Consider the following 24,151-nt stretch of genomic DNA (forward strand, 5'->3'; position numbering starts at 1 on the left):
CACCATGTTGGCCAGGCTGGTCTCGAACTCCTGATCTCAGGTGATTCACCTCCCTCGGCCTCCCAAAGTGCTGGGAGTACAGGTGTGAGCCACCACGCCCGGCCAATTCCCTTGTTTTTGCTTATGCTCATTTGAGTTGGGTTTCTGTCACTTGCAACCCAAAGAGTCCTAAATAACATAGTGAGGATTTCAGAGGAGGTGTCCAGGCAAGATAAGCTGGAGGAGGCAATGAAGGACAAACAGGGTCCACCCGAGCCTCAGCTCAGTCACTTGTCATTTCCCTGTCTCGGTTTCCCATTCACGGGCAAAATGCTCTCTTAGCTCAGAGTCCAGATAGGGATGTATTCATATTTTTGTAAAACCTTGGCGGTAGGCTCAATATTTCTTGTCAGATTGAGAGCACTAACAAGCAGTGCTGTGTATTAGACGGAATAAATCAATGTCTTCATGGTGGTGGCTGGCCAGGCCGCTGAGAAACTGCTGAATGGAAAGCAACACACAGCACCCACATCTTCATTTTATGTGACAGAGGGAAACTTCGACATTTTTCTTTATCAAAGGCAGAACTGACCAATGCCGTTGGCTGGGCTCTGCCAGGTCAGGGAAGGGGAGAGTAAAGGAAGGGAGGCGTCCCACTTTCTTGGGAGCAGCAGCAGCAGCAGCAGAAGAAGAAGAAGAAGAAGAAGAACTGGGATTGCCAGGAATTCTCCAGAACAGTCAGAAGCAGTTTCATCCTGGGTGGAGGACAACCGAGGGTTTTCTCTGTGATCCATCAGGGATGAGCCTCTAGATCCAGCTGTACCTGAAGCCAAATGGGCATGAGCAAAAACAAGGGAATGGGCATGAGCAAAAACAAGAGAATTGGGAGGGCGTGGTGGCTCATGCCTGTAATCCCAGCACTTTGGGAGGCCAAGGCAGGTGGATCACCTGAGGTCAGGAGTTCGAGACCAGCCTGGCCAACATGGTGAAACCCTGTCTCTACTAAAAGTGGGAGAGAGTGCCCGGGTCATTAGATGGGATGCACAGCATGAAGAGGTAGAGAAGGGCTGGAGCTGGGGGAACAGGCACATCCTGACATTGACGGGTGAGGTAAGAATGAGGCTGCAGGGGCTGCCTGGTGCTCAGTCCACCTGAACATGACAGCATCCAAATTTCTCCCTTGATATGGTTTGGCTGTGTCCCCACCCAAATCTCATGTTGAACTGTAATCCCCAGTGTTGTGGGAGGGGCCTAGTGGAAGGTGATTAGATCATGGAGGTGGTTTCTAATGGTTTGGCGCCATCCCCCTAGTGCTGTCTTGATATAGAGTTCTCATGAAATCTGGTTGTTTAAAAGTGTGTATCACTCTCCCTTCACTCTCTTTCTCTCTCTCCTGCTCTGCCATGGGAAGACTGGCTTCCCCTTCGCCTTCCTCATGATTGTAAGTTTCCTGAGGCCTCCCAGCCATGCTTCTTGTACAGCCTGCAGAACTGTGGGTCAATTAAACCTCCTTTCTCCGTATATTGCCCAGTCTCAGGTAGTTCTTTACAACAGTGTGAGAATGGACTAATACGCCCCTTCTGTCTTGGTTCACTCTGCAGGCTCCTGAGGGCTGGGCACCTAATTCAGGCCTGACAATTAAAGCACAGCATCCCTTGTTCTCTGTGTTCCATTCAGGGATGAACACGTCACCCAAGTTGGGCCAAAGAGAGTTCTCCTAGGAACTTTGCTGGGACTGTCATTTTTCCCTCTGGCCCAAGGTTTATAGAACATAAGTCTGGAGCTTCTCATGGCCACTTGCTATGGCTCAGGGAGAGCCTGTGAGTGAAGCCAACACAAAGGAAGAAAGAGTCTAGAAAAAGAGAGACAGATTCATGATGACATGACTTGAGCCTCTGGATCCAGCTGTGCCTGAAGCCAACTACCTTTGGCCTTTTTAATAACATGTAGCTATAACTACTCCCCCCACACCTGTTATTATTAAACCATTTTCCCCACCCTTAACTGTGATTACTATAGCCACAAAGAAGAAAGAACTGTGATTACTATAGCCACAAAGAAGGCTCATGTGCTGGCCACTTGCTAGTGGGGGCTAGTGGCTAGTGCTGCTTATACCTGCCTCCCACCAGCAAAACCTAGGGCCTGGGATTGCCCCTGAACAGGGCTGGGGCAGACATGACCTTTGGACGAAATCTAAACTCAGGTTGGCTCATATGGTCCTTCACTATCCAGTGTCTGCCTGTCTTTCCAGGCTTACTTTCTATGCTCTGGCCATACTAGCCTCCTCTGATCTCTGAAAATTTGTCATGCTTCTTTGACAATCAAGACCTTCACACACATTATCCTGTCTGCCTGTAACACTCGTCTTTCCTCCAGTCTGCCCCTCTCACAAATCCACCTCCCTACCCCAATAAACACACGCACATGGGACAAGGGACAAGCTGGCAAACTGTTACTCTTCTTTTTTTCAGAGACAGAGTCTTGCTCTGTCACCCAGGCTGGAGTACAGCGGCACAATCATAGCTCACTGCAGCTTTGAACTCCTGAGCTCAAGAGATCCTCCTGCCTCAGTCTCCCGAGTAGCTGGGATTATAGGCATGTGCCATCACAACCAGCTGTTACTCATTTCTTCTCTTGGCTTAGCTGTCACTTTCCCTAGAAAGTTCCTGTGTTGTCTTCCATCTCTGTTACATGTTCCTAAATAATTGTGCACATCTTTTCTTATCCTAGCACAATTTCTCATATCCACTAGATACTGATTAAATATGTGTTGAGTGAATCAATGAACACTAGATACCGATTAAATATGTGTTGAGTGAATCAATGAACACTAGATACCGATTAAATATGTGTTGAGTGAATCAATGAACAAAGAACCACAAAGTCATCCATAGCTCTGTTATTCATGTCTATTATGGCTCAAAGGGACTTGGGGCATGGTCTTCTCATGAGTCAGTCACGACACTATTAGCTGTCTACTCAATTTCCAGGCTCTCCTTTCCTGCTAACAGAGCCCTTGCTTGTTCAGAGTAACAATATACTCAGCCCCAGGTGAAGGATCACGAACTAATGGCTTAAGCCATCCAGGATATCCTGTTCCTCACTTTCTCAGCCTCTCTTGCAGCAAGGGTGGCCATGTGACCCTGCTCTGGCCAATGAGACTTAAGTAGAAGTCTCTTGGGAGATCTCCTGATTAAAGCAGTACAAATGTTGCTCTCACTGTGTCTTCTGCCTTCTTCCTGCCTGAAATGGGAATGTGGTGCTTGGAGCATCTGCAGCCATCTTGTGACCATGAAGTAACAAACCACCAACCTCTGGATGCCAACTTGGAAAGATGGAAAGAGGCTGGGTTCCTGATGATGCTTTTGGACTGTTGTACCCGTCCAGTGCTACCAACCACAGCATTTTTTTATTTAGTGGGGGAAAAAAACATAGTTCAAGCAACTTTTGGTCAAGGTTTCTGTAACCTTCAGCTAAAAGCATTTATAATGGATGTAGTTTCTTCCTTTCTTGGGGGGACTATGGACTGCTACCCCAACTTAAAATTGCCAATGTGGCTGCCCCAGGGTTCAGGAATTTCTCTTCTTGGTTCTGGGACTCTGTTGAGCAGAGAATCAATCCCAGAGCTCATGCACCCTCCTCTCAGGCCAGGAAGGATCTAATTATCCAGTGATTGTAGCAATTATTTCATCCAATTGATCGATAATAGCTGTAATTTTTAAACATGGTTTTCCATTAATAATTTGCAACATATTTATTGTTTATACTCAAACAAAATAGGCTGATAATAAAACAATTGAGATGCAATCTCCAGGGTCCTGAATATTTACACGGTGCAGTGATACATGTTTTAGGTGAGATATTTTATGTTGTTTTCTCCTTTTTAAAAGAGAAGTTGTTTATTAATATAAATGATCACAATGATCACAATTTAGAAAGTTCCCTGAACTGTGACTGTGTTGCCAGGGATGGCATAGAGCATTTGTCGATTGATTGTGTATGTCAAGGGATGGCATAGAGAATTCGGTGATTGATTGTGTATGTCTGCCACAGGCAGGGGAGGGCTGAGTTATGTCCTGTGTGCTAGTATTTGTCATCTCTGGCTTAAGCATTGGACCTCTGTTTCCAGCAATATTATTTAACTTTAGTCGTCTTCCCAAGAAGACAGGAAGGGGCACAGCCAACTTTTATGCAAACGGAGAAGGAATAAAAGAAATCCCAGTCTATTTCTAGGGCTTCCTATGACAACATGTGAAACCCCAAGTTAGGGGCTCCTGTTCCACCTTAGCCAGAGGATCTTTGAGTGGAGAGTTTCTCAGTCCCATAGACATACCCACTCATTACTGGTTCCCAAACTTTGAAGGTGAGACAGCTGCTTTATTAAAAAATTGAAGCTTGCTGGCAGAAAGGCCCTTGTGAACATTCTCCAAAGGGCCAGTGGCGGCTTCTTACCAGCCTCTGGGGCCTGCTTCGAGGGCTCCTCTCTGGGACCCACTCCATCTTTCCCAACAACTCTCCTCTTGAACCCAGCCCAGGCCTAAGCAATTTTACTGTCTGTCAGCCTAGTGTGCAGGGGGAGGCAAATAAAATCCCTGCCCCTAATGGAAAAGCAAACGTCGTATGTTCTCACTCATAAGTGGAGGCTAAGCTATGAGGATGCAAAGGCCTAAGAATGATACAATGGACTGTGGGGACTAAGGAGAAAGGGTGGGAAGCAGGTGAGGGATAAAAGGCTACACATTGGGTTCAGTGTACACTGCTTGGGTGTTGGGTGCACCAAAATCTCACAAATCACCATTAAAGAACGTATTCATGTAACAAAATGCCACCTCTACCCCAAACACTTACGGAAATTTTAAAAAACCAAAACACAAAAACAAAATCCCTGCCTCCAGAATGCTCAGAGTCAGCCTTGAGTTTTTTCAAGTCAGTCACTATTCGGTTGGGTCCCTGCATCAGGGAAGGTAACTTAGCCAATGGATGCCTCAGGACTGGGCCCATCCATCTCTTTTCCCAGGTGAGGGGAAAGGGGAAAGGCATCCAACACCCACAGAATGCCCGATGTGCGCAGCCTCCCGCACATCATTTGATTCCGCCCTCACGGCAGCTCCAATAGGTGGGGATTGATTCCAAGAGCACAAACACAGACACTGAGACTCGGAGAGCTTGGCTAACCCCACATCACACAGCCGCCGAGCCAGGATCTGAACCCCATTTGGTCTGACCCCAAGTCTTCATTCTTTTCACTGCACCAACTTGTCGTCCATGAAAATCTGAGTGGGTGAGAAGAGCAAAGGCGGCCTGCATTCTTTTAAGCCCAGATTCCCAGCCAGGCTTACCAATGGGAAACAGACAAAATCCAGGTTCATCCTTCAGTAGGTGCATGTTGCGCATGTGGGGATACCAGGTTCTGTAAAAACCGAGATGAAAAAAAAAATCCAGCCGCTACCCCAGAGGAACTTGACAGTCTCAGTGGGGACATGCACGTGAAACCGACAGAAACACTGACATGGGAAGGAAACAGCCAGTGCGGGACCGAGGCTGAGAAGGCACAGAGGAGGGAGGCGACACCCATGGGGAATGGGCCATCAGCCGCCCCCAGGAACAGCAAGGCAGCTCTGTAGAATTTTCCAGAAATTGCAACCTGGCTCTCAGGAGGTCTCAGAGTGTTGAGGAGGGTGGCTCAGGCTTGAGTGCAATTGTAGAAGCAGGCAATGACTCACTCTGTGTTTATCAGAAATTCTACAACACAAAAATCCACTAAAATAAATCCATATGGCCAACCCCAGAGCGCCTGACAATGAGACAGATTCTTGCCTGTTACGAACATCCGCAGACAAGTAGCACGCCCTCCTGGTCACATGCCGGGAAATTTTCCCTTCTTTCCTTTTATTCCTGCTTTTGCAATCTGGGAGGAACAACAAAAGGAGTCTCTCTGTGCCTCTGTCCCTCAGATGGGGGTGCACGGGCTTCCGCCAGCAAAACATTTCCATGTGGCTCTCGATGGGCAGGGGACTCAGTGGCCAGCATCGACTTGCTTTTCCAAAACTTGGGTCTGAGTCCAGGTCCAGCCCCTTCTTTGCTATGTGGCCTTTGAGGAGCAATTGAATCTCTGTGTCTCGTTACCATTCAGCCAGCTGTCCACCAATTCAGAGCGTGTTCACTGTGGGTTCCAATCCCAACGTGGTCCCTTACTAGATATGTGCCCTTGGGCAAGTGACTTAGTCTCTCTGTGCCTCAGTTTGCTTGCCTGGAAAATGGGGGTGATGATAAAAGTAGCTGGCTCATTGGAGTTTTGTGAGGAAGATGTGAATTATACACAAAAAGCCCTCATGCCTGGAGGCACAGACAGCTCTTTTACACACAACATCGTTACGGTTTTTTCAGGCCCGTGGCAAGCAGGAATGCATACTTGTTTAAATAAAGTCTAGAGAGAGTGTGGGATGACTGAAAAAGAGCGAGAAAGATAAAACAGCAAAAAGAAGCGGTGATGGAGATGGCATTTTCTAGGAGAGACGAGGAGAAAGGCTGGCCTGGAGAGACAGCTCCCAGGTGGAGCCAGAGAAGTGGAGTCAAGAAAGGAGTCATAGGATCTCTGAGCATCATAAAACACATCCCAAAAGCTGTTCTGTTCTCTCTGTGCCTTCGCGGCCTCAGGGATGGTCCAGGCCTTTGAATGAACATGACTTAAAAGGCAGTCCTTGCTAGCTTTTGCCAGACTCTGAAATTCCCTGTTTAGGCCTGGGGCAGTGGGAAAGGTCAGAGAAGGCTGTGGGTGAACCCCTGGCTTCAGCAGGGAGGATGCGCTCTGAGCACACCTCACCGTGGAACAGCATTTGGGGCTCACAGCAGAGAGGGGGCCGTGCAAACAGCCAAATGGTAAGCACCTACCTCAGTGCCCCTGCAGAAGAGTCTTCACCCAAGAGGCCACTAAATGTAGAGCCTAGAAGGGACACTTCAAACCAAAACATCTTATGGTTCACACAGCCAAGCCAAGGAATTCTCTGCCACCAAGTGTCAGGAAGTCAACGCAGAGAACCAGATAGAAGAAGGCTGCAAATACCGTAGAAATCTACCCCCATAGGAGAGGAGGCAACACTGAGGCTCAAGGGGGTGACCGTCATGAAGATGATGATGATGACGACGATGATGATCACAGTAACATAAATAGCATTCTGCCACCATTTCTGGAATGGCGCCCATGTTCTGGGGACTGCATTAGATATCTTTTTTTACTTAACCCTCAGACAAATCTCTGAGCAGCAAGGACAGTCAAGATGCAAGCTTGGCTCCTTGGACTCTGAAACCTGTGTCATTTCCTCCCTGCCTTGCAGTGCTGCCCACACAACAGCTGTTGGGTGCCGGGTAGGTCTACTGAATTCTCCATTCCTTTAACTTCAGGCTAACACACACATAATTGATTATCATTTCTTAAATGTACCTCCCAGGAGCAGTAGTCCATGCACTTTTATTGACAGTGTCTGCAGAGCAAGTTCATGGAAGTTCTAACCCAATGGTCCCCTGCAATGCTGGTTCATTCTTCCTCTGCCTATCCCTTTCTAGCTCTCTTTCTTTTGTGCTGTCTCTGGGCTCTTCTCATCTTCCTAGGAAGAGCAGCAGCAGGATCTAACCAGGCCTCCCCTCGCGCTGCACCCCTGCCTGAATTGAGTCTGAAAGTCTGCTTCCACTTCCTCCCTGGGATTTTTAACTTTCTTTTTTTTTTTTGAGATGGAGTCTTGCTCTGTTGCCCAGGCTGGAGGGCAATGGTGCAATCTCGGCTCACTGCAACCTCCGCCTCCTGGGTTCAAGAGATTTTCCTGCCTCAGCCTCCCGAGTAGCTGGGATTACAGGCACGCACCAGCATGCCCGGCTAATTTTTGTGTTTTTAGTAGAGACGGGGTTTCACCATGTTGGCCAGGCTGGTCTTGAACTCCTGACCTCAGGTGATCCGTCTGCCTCGGCCTCCTAAAGTGCTGGGATCACAGGCGCAAGCCACCGTGCCCGGCCCACTCATTCCGTGGGCTCATTTTGCCCACGCTTAGGTCTTGTCTTCCTAGGTTTCCTGGAGCACCAAGAACTAGGCCCCACTCCCAGCCTCCAATATGAGCGGACCTCCCCTTCTGGGCTTCCACACACTATACGATCTGTCCCTCCCACTCCCAAGCTTTCTTAAACATCCCTTCTTTCAATTTTTGTCTCCCTATGTGGCACAGCTGGCATTTTGGTGGGATAATTCTTCATTGTATAGGACTGTCCCCTGCGTTTCAGGACATTCAACATCCTGGCCACCACCTTCTGAATACCAACAGCTGCCCCCAGGCTGGTGACAACCAAAGCGACCCCCCAAGTTTCCAAACACCTCCTACTTGGGAGTGGGGGTGGGAATACCAGCCTTGGTTGCCAACCTCTGTATCTACTCTCTTCAATCTCCGTATTCTCCAAGGCTGTGCAGGAGATACCACACTGGCGTATCTCCGGGGCTTCCCAATAACTTCCTTCCTCTGAAAATGGCCCCCTTCCCTCCCAGGGATGCCCCTAAGCCACGTGTTTGTCCTGCATGACTTCACCGGGACGTCTCGGTTCATGCCCAGTTTTCTCCTGACTGAAGCTGTTTGTTGTGGATTCTCTCTCCTAGGAATTAGGAATCGGGATTCAGAGCCTGCCCATGTGTGGCCGAGGCGACGCGGCCTTCCCAGGTGTGGTGCCACATGCCCAGAAGGCTGCTCTACAGAGGGAGGAGAAAGGGGCTGGTTGCAGAGGGAAGCTGAGTTGTCTCCCCAGCAAACACGCCCAGGCACCCCTTCCTGCTTTCGAAGAGAACCTCCATTTTCTTTGGGAAGCCCCCCTTCCCCATAGGATGGTGGCGATCCCCTTTACCTCGCCAGTGATCCACTCGGCACCTGACTCAGCTGTGGCCAAAGCGGCACGGGCCAGGGCTAGACGAGCTTCTGGAGGGCTCCTAAGAAAGAGACGCCTGGGAAAAGCAGCCCCTCTAGGATTAGACGCAGCTTTGTCTTCATGTGTGGGCCACCGTGATGTCAGGAAGGGAGCACTCGCCACAGAGCCAGCGATAGAGGTGAGTGGGAAGGAAAGACGGGAAAGACCAGATGCCGCAACACGACGGAGCCTCCAGATAAGGCCACTGGGGCATCCTACGTCAGGACCCGCTGTGATGTGGGAAAACATACTTTTCTCGTTGCGTGGGCAAGGTGAGTCAGAGTTTTCTGTTTTGTGCACAGACATTTGAACTACTGCACAAGGACAGAAGGACACGCAGCCCAGGAGGGAGGGGCTGAGAGAGGGGCGGCTCCCCAGCCTCCTATTCCCTCCCCAGGCCTGAACGCCCAGCTTCTCTTTGCATTTCTGTGAAATTCCAGTGTCTTCCCAAGAAATCCTCCTTCACCGTGTAAGCAACCCTGAGACAGATGCTGTTGCTTGAAACCCAAAGACCCAAAGAATCTTGGTGAAGACAAGGACGTCTTCTCTCTACTTTCTCTCTCCTGCTTTTGTCTCCCTGATTTCATATCCTCGCGATGCTTCCATGCACACATGAACTGAATCAGTATCTCTAGTCCAGCCTCTTTCCCTGCCCTGTTCTCCCAGGTGCCTCCTGGAATTCTCTGCCTGGCATCTCACCTCCCAGGGTCACAGGTGACGTGCCCCCCCATGTCACCTGGCTGGGACGAAAGCTTTGTTTTCCTGGGCTTGGCCATCAAGACCAGGAATGGAAAGAGGCAAGAAGGGTCACTGTTGTGGAGGTGGGGAACCAGGAAACTCCAGGAGAAAAATCATTAATCAAAAACAAACAAACAAACAAACAGAGGCTTTCTTTAGTAGCAGCACGTTGTTTGAACAAACAAATCTACAGACAGGGAGACGGTCAGTATTTCACGATGCAAGAGGCAGTGTGGTCTGGTAAGAAAATCACCACTTGTCTGAGCTCTACTGAGGGCAGACGGGACTCTGCTCCTTGGAGGGAGTCTCTTCCCTCCATGGGCCTCAATATTCCCATCTGTTACACAGGGAGATTCAGCTGGTGACAGTAGTACCAGCTTTCCAGGGTTGACTGGGGGGCTTAAACAATAGAAATTTACTTTCTCACAATTCTGGAGGCTGGAAGTCTGAGATTTAGGTGTCAGCAGGGGTCGTTTCTCCTGAGGCCTCTCTACGTGGCTTGTAGACAGCTGTCTTCTCTCTGTGACCCCCTCTGGTTGTCCCTCTGGGTGTATCTGTGTCCGAATCCCCTCGTCTTATAAGGACACCAGTTGTATTGGGTTAGGGCCCATGGGTTAAGGCCCACCCTAGTTACCTCATTTTGCTGTAATTACCTCTTTTTCTTTTTTCAGAGGTGGAGTCTCAGTCATCACCTCTGGAGTTGGTGGAGTGCAACGGAGCTATTTCTGCTCACTGCAACCTCCACCTCCCGGGCTCAAGTGATTCTCCTGCCTCAGCCTCCCAAGTAGCTGGGATTACAAGTGCCTGACACAACACCTGGCTAATTTGTTTTGTATTTTTAGTAGAGACAGGGTTTCACCATGTTGGCTAGGCTGGCCTCAAACTCCTGACCTCAAGTGATCTGCCTGCTTTGGCTTCCCCAAAGTGCTGGGATTACAGGCAGTAATTACCTCTTGAAAGACACTTTCTCCATATTCAGTCACATTCTGAGGCCTGGGAGGGTTAGGGCTTCATTATATGAATTTTAAGAGGATACGACTAAGCCCGTAACATTGACTTCTAAGGATTCTTTCAAGCTCACTTCTTCCCCCATCAATTTTTCTTCCAGCCTCTAATATTTTGATCTCTGGGACTTCTATTTTTCAGGCATCCAGACTCAGAATCAGAACGTTGCCTCCTTTTCATTCCTCACATGCTCCCATTTCTCCTGACAATCCATCATGGAATAGATCACGGTCCTGCTGCGTCCAGCCCTTGCCATCCCCGGTGCCATCATGTCGTCTGAGCCCTTATTCATCTTTTGCTCACCCTGCCCCTTGGCTCTTCTCTCCTGGCCATGTTGGGCATATCCCTTCCCTGCATCAGACTGCCAGGGCCCCGTTCACTCCCCACTGTGCCCCACTGCTCTTCTTCTGGAATCTTCTACTCCATTCAAACCAAACCGTGACTATTCCCAGTACCTAACCTGCACCTTCTACCTTTATCTTTTGCTCAAGACAGGAATACCTCCCTTGCCGGGGCCTTCATCTTCCTTTTGAAGTTCTGTCATCCAAGATCAAGTTCAAAGACCACAGAGCACACGTGGCCAGGCATTGCCAACTCACTGCGAGAGAGAGTGGAAAACCCCATGTGACATTCCACTCAGTTTGTTCTGCACGCTCCAGCTTCGTTCAGGCAGCTGTGCAGCCTAGCACGTCGGTTTGCAGCTGTGAGAACAAACCCAACTGTGGCACCAAAGGGGGGCAGTGGGACACTTCCCATTTGCCATGGCTGCTTCCAGGCTGGCAGACGGAGATGGGCTCCATGATACCCAGATGATGTGGCACTTGAAATTGGCAGATGGCTCCGGGAACAGAGGCAATGACTTGGCTAAGTAACCCTCAAAAGCCCTGAAGCCTCTGAGGGGAAACAGTTAGGGAGAGTAGGCTGAATAGATGATCCAGCATTGCTCTAATGGTGGTCTTGGACCAGCAGCACCAGCCCCTCTGTGTGAACATCACAGAATGTGAGTTCATGGGCCCTGCCACTCCTACTGAACCTGCATATTTGGGAAGGGGCCCCAGGAAACTGTTTTCATAAATTCACAAATTCTCCAGGTGATTCCTGAGCACATTTAAGCTGGAGAACCACTGGATTAGACAGAGGTGAGAGTGGACTATATATACAAAAATAGATATTTTTGAGCCAGGCGCAGTGGCTCACGCCTGTAATCCCAGCAGTTTGGGAGGCCAAGGTGGGCGGATCACCTGAGGTCAGGAGTTCAAGACCAGCCTGGCCAACATGGTGAAACCCTGCCTCTACTAAAAATATTTAAAAATTAGCCGGGTGTGGTGATGGGCACCTGTAATCCCAGCTACTCGGGAGGCTGAGGGAGGAGAATTGCTTGAACCCAGGAGACGGAGGTTGCAATGAGCTGATACCGTACCACTGCACTCCAGCCTGGGCGACAGAGTGAGACTCCTTCTCAAAAAAAAAAAAGTTTTTTTTTTTCAAAGGAATTGGCTCACATGATGGTGGGGACTTGCAAGTCTGAAGTGTGTAGGGCAGGCTGGAAATGTAGGCAGGATTTTGAGCTGCAGTCTTGGGTGTGAAATCTGTAGGGCACTTTGGCAGGATGGAAACTCAGGTAGGATTTCCACGTTACAGTCTTGAGGCAGGATTTCTTCGTCTTTTGGGAAAACCAGTTTTTATTCGTAAGGCTGCCCACTGGTTGGAGAAGGCCCACCCATAAGAACAAGGGTCCTCACCTTGACTTAAAGCCAGCTGATTTGGGACATTAATTCCATCAACAAAATACCTTCCCAGCAACATCTGAACTAGTGTTTGATGGAACAACTGGGCCCCACAGCCCAGCCAAGCTGATGCGTAAATTAACTATCATAGACATTTAGCTCCAGCTCTTCTTGAAGCTCGAGGATTTGGCTTTTTCTGGGATCCTGTCAGGCCCCCTGACAAGGGACTCTTAATGATTTAAGGTAAATTGAATGAGTTCTTCTATACTGGTACCAAGTTAGCCCATCACTAGTTGCTTGCAAGGTTTTTGTTTTAAGCCAGAGGTTCATTTCTTGAGGGCAGAAAACATGTCGACTTTCTTGGACCTTCTTGGTACTGAGTATCTTCAATTTTTTTTTGAGACAGAGTTTCGCTCTTGTTGCCCAGGCTGGAGTGCAATGGCATGATCTCGGCTCACTGCGGCCTTTGCCTCCCAGATTCAAGCGATTGTCCTGCCTCAGCCTCCCAGGCAGCTGGGATTACAGGTGCCTGCCACTATGCCTGGCTAATTTTTGTATTGTTAGTAGAGACGGTCTTTCACCATGTTGGCTAGGCTGGTCTTGAACTGCTGACCTCAAGTGATCCAACTGCCTCGGCCTCCCAAAGTGCCGGGGTTACAAGTGTGAGCCACCATGCCTGGCCTCTTCAGTTTGACTCTCAACATCCTCCCTCAACCCTTCTCAAAGTTCTGGGAGGCTGACCTGCAAGGAATGCATCCGAGGCCTGCTCCTTTCCTGCAATGACCTTTGGCCTCCATTTGGGTTTGGCCAATGGGAGACAGCAGGAGGAGTCTGGAGGGTGCAGCCTGCCTCTGCATTTCCAACAACCCGTGCTGTTGCTGGGGTTGGCCTCATGCCTCAAACTTAAAGCTGCAGCTCCTGCTGGGCTGTCCCCACTTCCATGCCGGCACGCTCTCCAAATTCTGTTAACTGCTTCGTGACCCTTGTCCCTGAAGAACTAGAGGTGGTATCACCTCCCTGCTGTGGCACCCGCCTGGGTAATGCACTATTCCAGTGGATTTCCTTAAATTCACACTGAACACTTGTCAACAGGTCTCCCATTGAACTCTTCTCAGATCACCCAGTTTTAGTGGGCCATCTGTTTTCAGCCAGGACCTTGATGGATATACACTCGCAATACACATGGGACTGGTTACCAAGCGGTGAATGATAGAACAAGACAGAAAATCTTCCAGTGGACGAAGGAGCAACAAAGTGCCCAGCATTTTCAGCTCTGGGGTCAAGTTTTAACTTGCAAACATGTCGCTCAAACAGTTTGCCCAGCAGCAATTAAGGTAAGGCTGTGGGGTGGGGGAATAAGAGGGGGAAGAGAAGGATGATGTTAGGTATGCCAGGAGTTAAGTTTCCAAAGCAGGGATGGCCAGCATGGCCCACTTTGCAATTTTCTGCCAAAATATTTTAAATGAAACAGCTGTGTATGAGCAAAACTGCTGAGAATTGTTCCAGCTCTAAGCATGAATCTGAATCACTCATCTTTGGTATTTGACGGGCTGTGTAATTGCTCTAAACCCTATTATCTTCCCTAGTAGTTGTTGAAGTGTCATTAGGATACCTCAAATGAAAGGCTAAATTCTCCTATATACACAATTTTAATAATTACAGACTTTTTTTTTTTTTTTTTTTTTTTTTCCTATTTAGAAATGCAAAGCTTTGCTCAAAAAGGGAGGTGCCAGGATTGTAGGATGGGTCAGAGACTTCGGAAGCCAGGCTGGGAGGCCGTTATATGTACTTTTAATTTTCTCTAGATTCTCCTGACCGATTAACCTCATGTGACTTCTAAATTTTCTACCGTATGCAGAGAGAAGAGAGCATGGCATACAAATGATCTGCAAACATTATTGAGCACCTACTATGTGCCAACTATTGTTTTAGGCTCTGGGGACATAAGAATGAATAACCCTGAGAAGGTGACCATAGTAATGTGTGTGCCATATCACGCTATCTTGTGGTTTATTTTATGTTTCTGCTATGCTAGATAGGGAGGGAAGCAGGAAGACAGAGCTATGTCTTGATTATCTTTGTATCTGCAGTACGTAGTCCAGCTCAACAGGCATTTGTTGAATGACTGAATGACTATTTACAGAGGGCACACTGTGGGCCAGGAACCTGTCTGGGGTCTTAGATGTGGCCATGAACAAGATGGATGCAGCCCTTGCCTTCTTGGCGCTCATATTTGGCGGGGGGTCACAAAGATATATGCTGCACAGTACATTATGAGCACAAGAAATGTTTCCTAGAGAAAGTACTGGATGTTTTGCCTCAATAGTCCACATCAGTGTGCAGGTAATTAGCATTACTTGGGGCACTGAAGGAAGGGCTGTCACAATGACAACAAAGCAGTACCCATTGAGAGGCAGGAGGGTGTGGTCTGAACTTCAGCTTGGCCAATGGCCACTGTTGGAGCTTGGGTGAGTTATCTCTCTAAACCTCAGTTTCCCTTCTAGAAAATAGAAATGATACTACTTAACTCTCAAGTTACTGGCCATAGGCAGAATTCTCTTGATCTCTGCCCCCTGGTGTTACACTCTATAGAATCTCCTAGCTTTGAGTGTGGCTAGGACCATCTATCTATCTATCTATCTATCTATCTATCTATCTATCTATCTATCATCTATCCATCCATTCATCCTTCCATCCCTCCATCCATCTCTATCTATTTAGATAAATATATGTATTTATTCATTCTATCATCTATCTATATTTATCTATCTAGATATGTATGTGTCTATCAATTTATCATTATCTATTTATATCTATCATCTATCTCTACATGTAAATATATCTAGATATATCTGTATCTATATCTATTAATATGTCTGTCTATCTATTTACCTTTCTATCATCTATGACTCCCTCTTGCTTGTATACCCTAGCAAGATTCTCCTTGCTGGTGCCATGAAGTCCACAGCCATGTCGAGGAAGCCCTGAGGGGCAAAGAACCATGGGAAGCCTCTAGAATCCGAGGGTGGCCTCTGGGTGACAATCAACAAAATGCCAGGGACCCTGCTCACATCGCCACAAGGAAATGAATTCCGACCACAACCTAAGGGTGCATAGAAGTGGGTTGTTCCCCAGTAGAGCCTCCAGATGAGAACACAGCCTAGCCAATCTCACAAGGATTGCAGCCTTGTGAGACTCTGCGCAGAGGACCCACCTAAGCATTCCTGGACTCCTGGACATAAACTGAGAAATAATAAATGTCTATTGCTGGAGGCCACCAAGTTTGTAGTGATTCATTACATTGCAATGGATATCTAGTAGATTGCTACTATGTGCCTGACACATAGTAGGTTCTGAAAGTAGAGGTGAAGGAAAGCAGAAGAAGACAGTTCACTTAGGCCATCCTACCCTCCTCTCGTCCTCTTCTGAAACCCCAACAGAAGCTGGCATTCCAAGAGGCTCTGGGCCTTCTACAGTGTCAGCCTTGCTAAGGTGCCTGGCTTGGAGTGAGAAATGTCACCGAGGGCACTTCCCAGAAGGGCAGGTGCTCCAGGTTGTGTGTACTCGGGGTTCATTTGCCTTGAGGCTGGAAATTGCTACCCTGGAGATGGAGAAGTGATGGGATCTCCTTTATCTGCCCAGAACCCAGGAAGATGATGCCAAAAATGACTGGCTGTTTGCTGCCTTATCACTGCCTGATGTGGATGTGGAGCTGGGCAGAGCTCCTCAGCCTCTGCAAGGCAATTCAGTGGCCCTGGGTGGCACAGCATGGGCTCTGCCATCTGCTTGGAAGCCCTCTGTAAGTTCCCAGGTTTGTGGGCACCTGGGAAAGGGAGACTGGTTTGTTTCCAGGCTCATTTGATTGAATTCCAGCACCATTTCTAAAATGGCTCTAATTTCTCTGACATTCAGACAATGATTCTGTTGCTTCCTCCCCACATGCAATGATATCCTGCCCAGATCTGTCATAATCAACACTGAACTTTCTGGGCTTTCAGTTTTCTGCCACAATAGACAGAACAGGACGGATTTCAGAGGGTTGTTAGAAGATTATCATTAACATTATTATCAAGAACATTGTTCACAGGTGACACTGCACTGGAAGCTGGGCCAAGTGCTTAAGTCTAGTGTTTCTTTAACCTCCTCAGCACTCTTAGGGGGGTCAGATGACTGTCAACGACACTGGATGAATGCTTCAGGGAGCGCCCAGCACCCAGAAGGGGCAAATTTCCTGACTTCCCTTCCACTGACCTCACAGAGAAAGATAGGAGCTCCATTACCCACGATTGCAGCATTTCCCTCTATCCTGTGATCCCTTTCCCAGTGACCTACATAGACCCTGATTTTGTGATCTTGTTGCTGCACAGGGAAGTATCTAAGCAGGTCACACCCTTGTCAGTCCCTGGCCCCTTGGTAAAAGCGTGAGAGAGGAAGCTGAAAGCCCAGGCCCTGATCAGAGCCCCAATCAGGCCCTGCTGTGAGTGGAAGTGCACTCAATGACTTCCACTGTGTGTCCACTGTGCACTGGACAGCAACCCAAGGCTTTACATCCTCTGTCTTGTTTAATTCTCAACATGACCCCTGAACGAGGTATTATTTTCATCTCCAGCATTCCACGTATCCATGGCTGTATGCCAAACCATTCTAGAACATATAGAAATACATTCCAAAATGTCCACTAAGGAAACTTTCCTTGAATTTGAAGCTGACAACTTCCCACGGTCACAAATGCCCCTAATGCCTTCCATTACTCCTTGCTGGGCTGGAGCCCTGCTTGGGGTCATTTCAGGAGTAACAAGCACCAGGAGCCCAAGGAAGCCTCGGTGTGCCCCATGGGTACATGGTGCCTGCTCTGGAACAGGGCCGGGTAGGAGCCCTTGCTGGGTTTTCAAAGAATTTTCATCTTCGACTGCAAGGCAAGTCTCCTGTTTGTCTGTGCTCAGAGCATGGGGCAGAGACTGGCAGCAGGGACCAATAGAAGATGCAGGCTTTGGCCAGGCGCAGTGGCTCACGCCTGCAATCCCAGCACTTTGGGAGGCTGAGGTGGGTGGATCATGAGCTCAGGAGTTCGAGACCAGCCTGGCCAACATGGTGAAACCCCATCTCTACTAAAAATACAAAAATTAGCTGTGTGTGGTGGCGTGGGAGATATTTGGGAGGCTGAGGCAGGAGAATCACTTGAACCCGGGGGGTGGAGGTTTCAGTGAGCTGATATGGTGCCACTGCACTCCAGCCTGGAGGACGGAGTGAGAGTCCATCTCAAATACGTAATAATAACAATAAAAAAGATCCAGTCTTTGACCATGTGTCATATTCACCCTCAGTTGTAACCAAGGGAAGTTGTTGGCTTCAAATCCAAGGAAACTTCCCTTAGTGGACATCAAGGTAGAGGGTCTAATGATTTTCACCTGAAATCAGATGTGCTCCACAATGGCTGACGATGCCGGCATCACCCATTGACAGAGGCAAGGTGAGGTCTAATACCCTCTAAGCTACGGTGATACCCTGGCCCCCAGTTCCTGGGGGATGAGTAAGCTCATCCCAGCAGGACAGAACAATTAGTACTTAGCAGATCACCTGCTGCCTACTTGCATGGGTCACTAGGTGCCCACTGTGCACTGGACAGCAACCCAAATGCTTTACATCCTCTGTCTTGTTTAATTCTCAACACGACCCCTGAATGAGGTATTATTTTCGTCTCCAGCATTCTATGTATCCATGGCTGCATGACAAGCCATTCTAGAACATATGGAAATACATTCCAAAATGTCCGCTAGAGGAAGTTTCCTTGAATTTGATGCTGACAACTTCCCATGGTCAAAAAGAGTGTGAATATGACCCAGGGTGGAAGGCTATATCTTCTATTAGTCTTAAAATAACAATAGTTGTTTATTTTGCTCACAGCTCGGCCATTCAGGCAGCGGTGGGTGAGGACAGTTTGACTCTGCTCCACATGGCATTAACTGAGGGGGCGCAAATGGGAGCCAGAAGATCCACTTCCAGGATGACTCACTCACATGGCTGGCAAATTGATGCTGGCTTCAGCTGGAAGCTCAGCTAGGGATGTCAGCCTCAAACCTTGGTTCCTCTCCATGGAGACCTCTCCATGGGGTGGCTTGGGTTGCCTCACAACATGGCAGCTGAGTTCCAAGAAGTTCAGGTGGAAACCACAAGGCTTCATGTGTGACCTAGCTTCAGAGGTCCCCAAATGCACTTCTGTTGCATTGTATTACTCAATCAAGTCATTAAACCAGATTCAAGAGAAGGCAGATTAGATTCTACATCTCAAGTAGAAAAGAGTAGCAAAGAATATGTGGTCATCTTTAATCCACCATACCCATGAATAGTGGATTGATGGAGAGACTGAGGTTTCGAGACATTTAGCACTTTTTCAGAGGGAGCAGCTGGAAAGAAACAGAGATCCAAATCTGAACCCCAACTCTGAATAAGCTCCAAGTACAAGCTCTTTCTACCCGACCAAGTAGTACTTCAAACCAGTAAGCTAATGCAAATGGTTGATTGGGTTAGCTAATAGGGCGTGTCTTCAGAAACAGGCCCAGAAAGACCATTAAAATTAAGACTGAGTTTCTTAAGGCTATGAGTTTCTTCAAGGATTCTACTTCTTTTCTGACAGCCAAGCTTGGTCAGAGTTTTCACAGGCTAAAACTTCATCAGAAGACAAATCAAGCTTAAGTCTGGGCATAGTGGCTCACGCTTCCAATCCCAATGCATTGGGAGGCTGAGGCAGGAGGATCCCTTGAAGCCAGGATTTGAGACCAGTCTGGGCAACATAGTGAGACCTCATCTCTACAAAAAATTAAAAAAATTAGCTGGGCATGGTGGCGTGCACCTGTAGTCCTAACTACGCAGGAGGCTGAAGCGGGAAGATTGCTTGGGCCTAAGAGTTTGAGGCTGCAGTGAGCTATGATCACACCGCTGCATTCCAGCCTGGATGACAGAGCAAGACCCTATTTCAAAACAAAACAAAAAATTCCCAGCAGGCTTGAAAAATGAATTGATCCGGGATAGAAAGATAATTGCTGAATTTGTCCACATCTTCCTTCTCTGTGTCAGGCATGCTTGTTCCACCACCCCTCCACTGAAGACGAGTTGAAGACACGTGGGTCCCCTGTGCATAGGGATGCTGTGTACAGTTGCTCAAGATGTGCACTGTACAAGGAGACCAGCTAAGGAGTGAAGGGGTTGAAATGTAGTCTGAGCTCCTCTCTGTGAGCCCTGTGTCATGGTGTGGGACTGAGTCCATCTGGAGGCAGGGTGTCATCAAATTTGCTCAGGGTAGTCACAGAGGGCTGGCCTGCCAGAAGAGACTAATCCTGGGACACCCTTCAAAGCAATGCACTTCAATATTCTGAGGAGGTGCTGGACATTTCAAGGGAAAGGTGGGGAAGGAAGATGTGACAATTCTTGGTGCCCCTTCCAACATCTTAAGCAGTTCTGCTCTGGCTCCAAACTTACATCCTCTTTCCAGAAAAACAAAAGTTCTTCAGTTATTGGGATCACCATCTGCAGAGGGCAGCTCAGGACCATCCTTGGGGTACTTAGATGCCTTTTGAAGACCTTGCCCTTCTTAGGTTCAAGTTTTCATTCTTCCATTTACTCACTGCGTGACCTTGGGCCAAGTCTGTAACATCTCAGGGTTTGTCATTTCCCCTCTGAAACAGGGATCATCATAATATGCATTTCATTAAATCCAGGACACCGTCATTTATAACACGCACTATCATTTTATGTATCACTAAGAAAACAAAGCTGCCAATTAAACTACCATGCCTTTAATATGAAGATGCATTCTTGTTTCAGAGACAAAAAATGAGAACAACGTGTGCTTTAGAATTGATAGAATTTAGTAAAATAGCTTGCTTCCCTACATTAAAAGAAGGTTGTAAGAGAGTAAATGAAACAATGTGCAAAAAATCTTTGCAAACTGTAAAGCACTAAAAATATTAATGATTCTTAGCCAAACAAACTTTCAAATGGCTTCATTTAAAATACTAATCTACTATTCGATGTTGCACAAGGCATCTAATTGTTTTAATGTACTCACTAAGTAGTTCCAAGAGCTGTATTTACAGCGTTTCTCTGAATTGTTTTCCAACTTTTATAACATTCCCACCCTCTTATGATTTATTTGTGTAGAATCAACTTGTGAGTTTGAATGAGATTCAAGATTTGGGGCTTGATTTATAGTTGGAGTTGACTAACATTTGGGAACAATGAACTGTGTTGTATAAACACATAAATACCACAAGAGAAAGCTGACATGCTAATTACTGTGAGGGGACGGGGTGGGGAAGAAAAACACACCACAAAAATCCTGTTTCATCTCAGAGTTTTCTGACAATTGTGCTGTTGGTTGGGGGAGGGCGAGGAATTCCTCTGGACCACATTTCTCGTGTTGCTTTGAAGGGGGGAAATGGTTGAAAGATTTGGATTGTGGTTTCCTTTTGCAAAGAAAAAGAAATATTTTGGAGGCCACCAAAGAGCAGTTGGTCCATAAATCTCCAAATCTGAAAACACGGAAGTTGTCTAGGGCCTTGGATGTCCTATGCCCTCAGAAGGACAAGCTGGCCATGGTGCTCCAGGCAGTGCCAGGCCCCGAGCACTGACTTCCTGGCCCATTTGGGCTGGCAGGCTATGGCTGGACCTGGCCTGTCTCCACCCTGGGAGGCTGGTTTTCTCATGACTCGGCTTTCTTGCAGGATGCCCCAAGTCAGAGGTCTGGAGGCCGCTCCTCTAGGCCACCCTCATGTCCTTGGGAAAGCAGCCTGGTGTCCCCAACAAACCACACCCTGGAATCTGGCAGGCCTGAGTTCACATCCTGCCTCTATCATTTGCTAGCAGTTTGGTACTGGACTTTTCTGTGCCTCAGCTTCCTTATTTGCAAGACTAAATGAGCTCATGTGGGGTGGCGGGGGGGGGTCATGTCCATCAGAGTGTCTAGAGCAGAGTGGACACTCATTAAAGTATTTCTTTTGGGAACCCCTGGTGGAACTTTGAGATTCATTCATTCTGCTGACATTTGCTAAACCCTACACTGTGCCAAACAATGGCTGGGGGCTGAGGATGCCACAACGAGGAAGGCAGATCTGGTCCAGGCCCCTGAGCAGAAAATGAGCCAACAGAAAATCAAATAAACAAAATAAGAGAAATCCAGTGGGTGATAAGAGTTCTGAAGGAAAGCAAGCAAGGTACAGGGTTGGAGAGAGATGAGGTGATGGGGGTGCGATGCTCCCTTAGGAAAGGTGTTCAGGGAAGGTCCTGCCCTCTAAGGTACCTCAGCCTCCCAGTCCATGATTCTTCAACCCAAAAGTTCTCAACTGGGGCTGATTAATAATCACGAATATTGATCAATAACGATTAGTGATTATCATTGATAATTGATGTCTAGGGACATTATTCTTACTGGGTAAGGAAGTGGTGGCTAGTGGGGTCTAGTAGGGTAGAGGCCAGGAATCCTGCTAAACATCTGTAATGCACCTACAATGCACAAGACAGCCCCCGAAAACAGAGTATCCAACCCCAAATGTCAACAGTTCTGAGGCTGAGAAATCCTGATCTAGCCCGTTACCTTGTGTTATGTTTTTCATGATCCTTGGCAGAATTGATGGTGGTGGAAATGCCCCTGGTGGAAGGGACCTGGCTTATAGACCCACCAGCATTGTGGCCTGTGATGGGGTGACATCAGACTGCAAGCCTCCCAGCCACTGCCATCTCCCGGGTCTACAGGCATGCAGCGATGCCTGCCACCCACACGGCGAGCACTGTACATGCTGGCTTCACACCCTAGCCCTCCAAGGCTGGGGTTACTCCAATAAAGCTTATTCTGCCTACCAGAAACTTTTTAAACAATCAAATCAAATAGGATTCTGGCTCTAGCCAGCTCTGGAGACAATTGTATTCAGAAATACTTTCAGAATAGGGCACTTGGAATTCAATAACACACTGTCAGTGCACTCCAATCGGTGCACTCCCCCGTGCCCTTGCAAGTTTCTACATTCACATCCAATTAAAGGAAAAAATCAAAAGCAGGAAGTGATGTTGGTACCAACTGGCACATAGGTGTGAGCAGGAAGTGACACCTGGCAGCCTGATGGTGATGGAGGAAGAGCAAAGTCAGAGAGGGAGAAAAGAATTCAGAAAGCACAGCTGTCTAGGCGTTTGGCTCCTGACAAATGGTTGCCTGCCCCTCACCTCACCAGCCTCTCCAGACACCTCTGCATCACACAGCACTGATGACCGCCTCCCGGCGCAACACGCACTTGGCTTATTCTGTGCCACCAGGCTCTGATTTTCTTTGGGAGGTAATGTGCTCAGCCCCAAGACTGGCCAAACTTGGCCCTCATCAACTCACTCCTCCTTGCCAGTGGTTTATCTAGGAATAGACCTGGGGCCCTGTTCTGGTCAGTAAAATGTAAGGGTGAATTAGCTCAGGAATTTCTGAGAAAGATTCTCCTCTGTGATAAAGCAGAGAGTCACATGACTAGAAATTCTTTTTTGTTGTTGTTGTTTTACCACCACCCCTTCCTTCCTGCTTTGGAAATGGGTTTATGATGTGATGCTTGGAGCTGTGGCAGCTGTTTTGTGACCATGAGGGAAGGCTTCTCCAGTATGCTAGGATTCAGGGGAGGAAATACAGAATGAATGTCAGTCCTCGATGACACTGCTGAGCCCTAAATCAACTCTGAGAACTTAAGACTTTTTGTTCTGTAAGAAATGAGATTTATTTACTGTTTAAGACTCTGTTGGGTATTCTGTTATCTGTGGCCCAAAATATCTCAAATAATATATTATAATTTCTTTTTGTAATAATACATCTCAGATGGACATCCCCCAGAGTCTAAGACTTTGAGAGATGTCATCTCTGAAAGAGGCAAAGCATCCATTATTTAGAAACCTTGGCCGGGTGCAGTGGCTCACACCTGTGATCCCAGCACTTTGGGAGGCCAAGGTGGGTGGATCACTTGAGGTCAGGAGTTTGAGACCAGCCCGACCAACATGGTGAAACCCCATCTCTACCAAAAAAAAAAAAATTAGCTGACCGTGGTGGCATGCACCTGTAATCCCAGCTGCTCAGGGGGCTGAGGTAGGAGAATCGCTTGAACCCAGGAGGTGGAGGTTGCAGTGAGCCGAGATCGCACCACTGCACTCCAGCCTGGGGTGACAGAGTGAGACGCCATCTCAAAAAAAAAAAAAAAAAAAAAAGAAAGAAACCTCTTTGATCTGGAACAATGTCTCCTGCCCCTGAGAGTTGCTCAAAGGAAACTTTTACTCTGTTTGTTGTACCCAGAGTCACATGGTCTAGAACATACACCACCTTTGCTTTCACACAGCAATTTCATGCTCACAATCTCTATTCACAGGCTCACAGACTCTCAGTGTTAGAAACTGGCACTTGGAGCCAATTCTATCCATAATGTCCTCATTCACTGCCACCCCAGGTGGGACTGGTTTATTTGCCTGGCAGGTACAGGTTAAAGAACTGGGCACATGGAGCCAGTCCTTCCTTGCTCCTTTGTCTTGGGAGTGAGCTGTGGAGGGAGAGAGCCTTCTGTGGAGAAGGCTTATGATCTGCTATGCTCTTCCACAGACTTTTGTAGTTGAGGGGCAGGCTCTGTCTCTAGGGGAGTGGAGGCTGTTCCAAGCCAGGGTTGCCTGTGTCTGGGTAGGGAAAAAGGTCTAATTTGGGGGCTGATTTGCCCACAGATACACACTACCTTCCCCAATATTAGGATATGTTTTTTTTT

The 24,151-nt window shown here is 47.8% G+C and overlaps 1 protein-coding gene across 3 annotated transcripts in view; it reads right to left on the reverse strand.

Annotated features, from left to right (window-relative positions):
* KAZN (kazrin, periplakin interacting protein) overlaps positions 1 to 24,151 on the reverse strand; it is a 1,222,068-nt gene that overhangs the window by 286,015 nt on the left and 911,902 nt on the right. The gene's annotated exons all lie outside the window — the stretch shown is intronic.

The sequence above is a fragment of the Pongo abelii genome, chromosome 1 (assembly GCF_028885655.2).
Source record: "Pongo abelii isolate AG06213 chromosome 1, NHGRI_mPonAbe1-v2.0_pri, whole genome shotgun sequence".
Taxonomy (NCBI): domain Eukaryota; kingdom Metazoa; phylum Chordata; class Mammalia; order Primates; family Hominidae; genus Pongo; species Pongo abelii.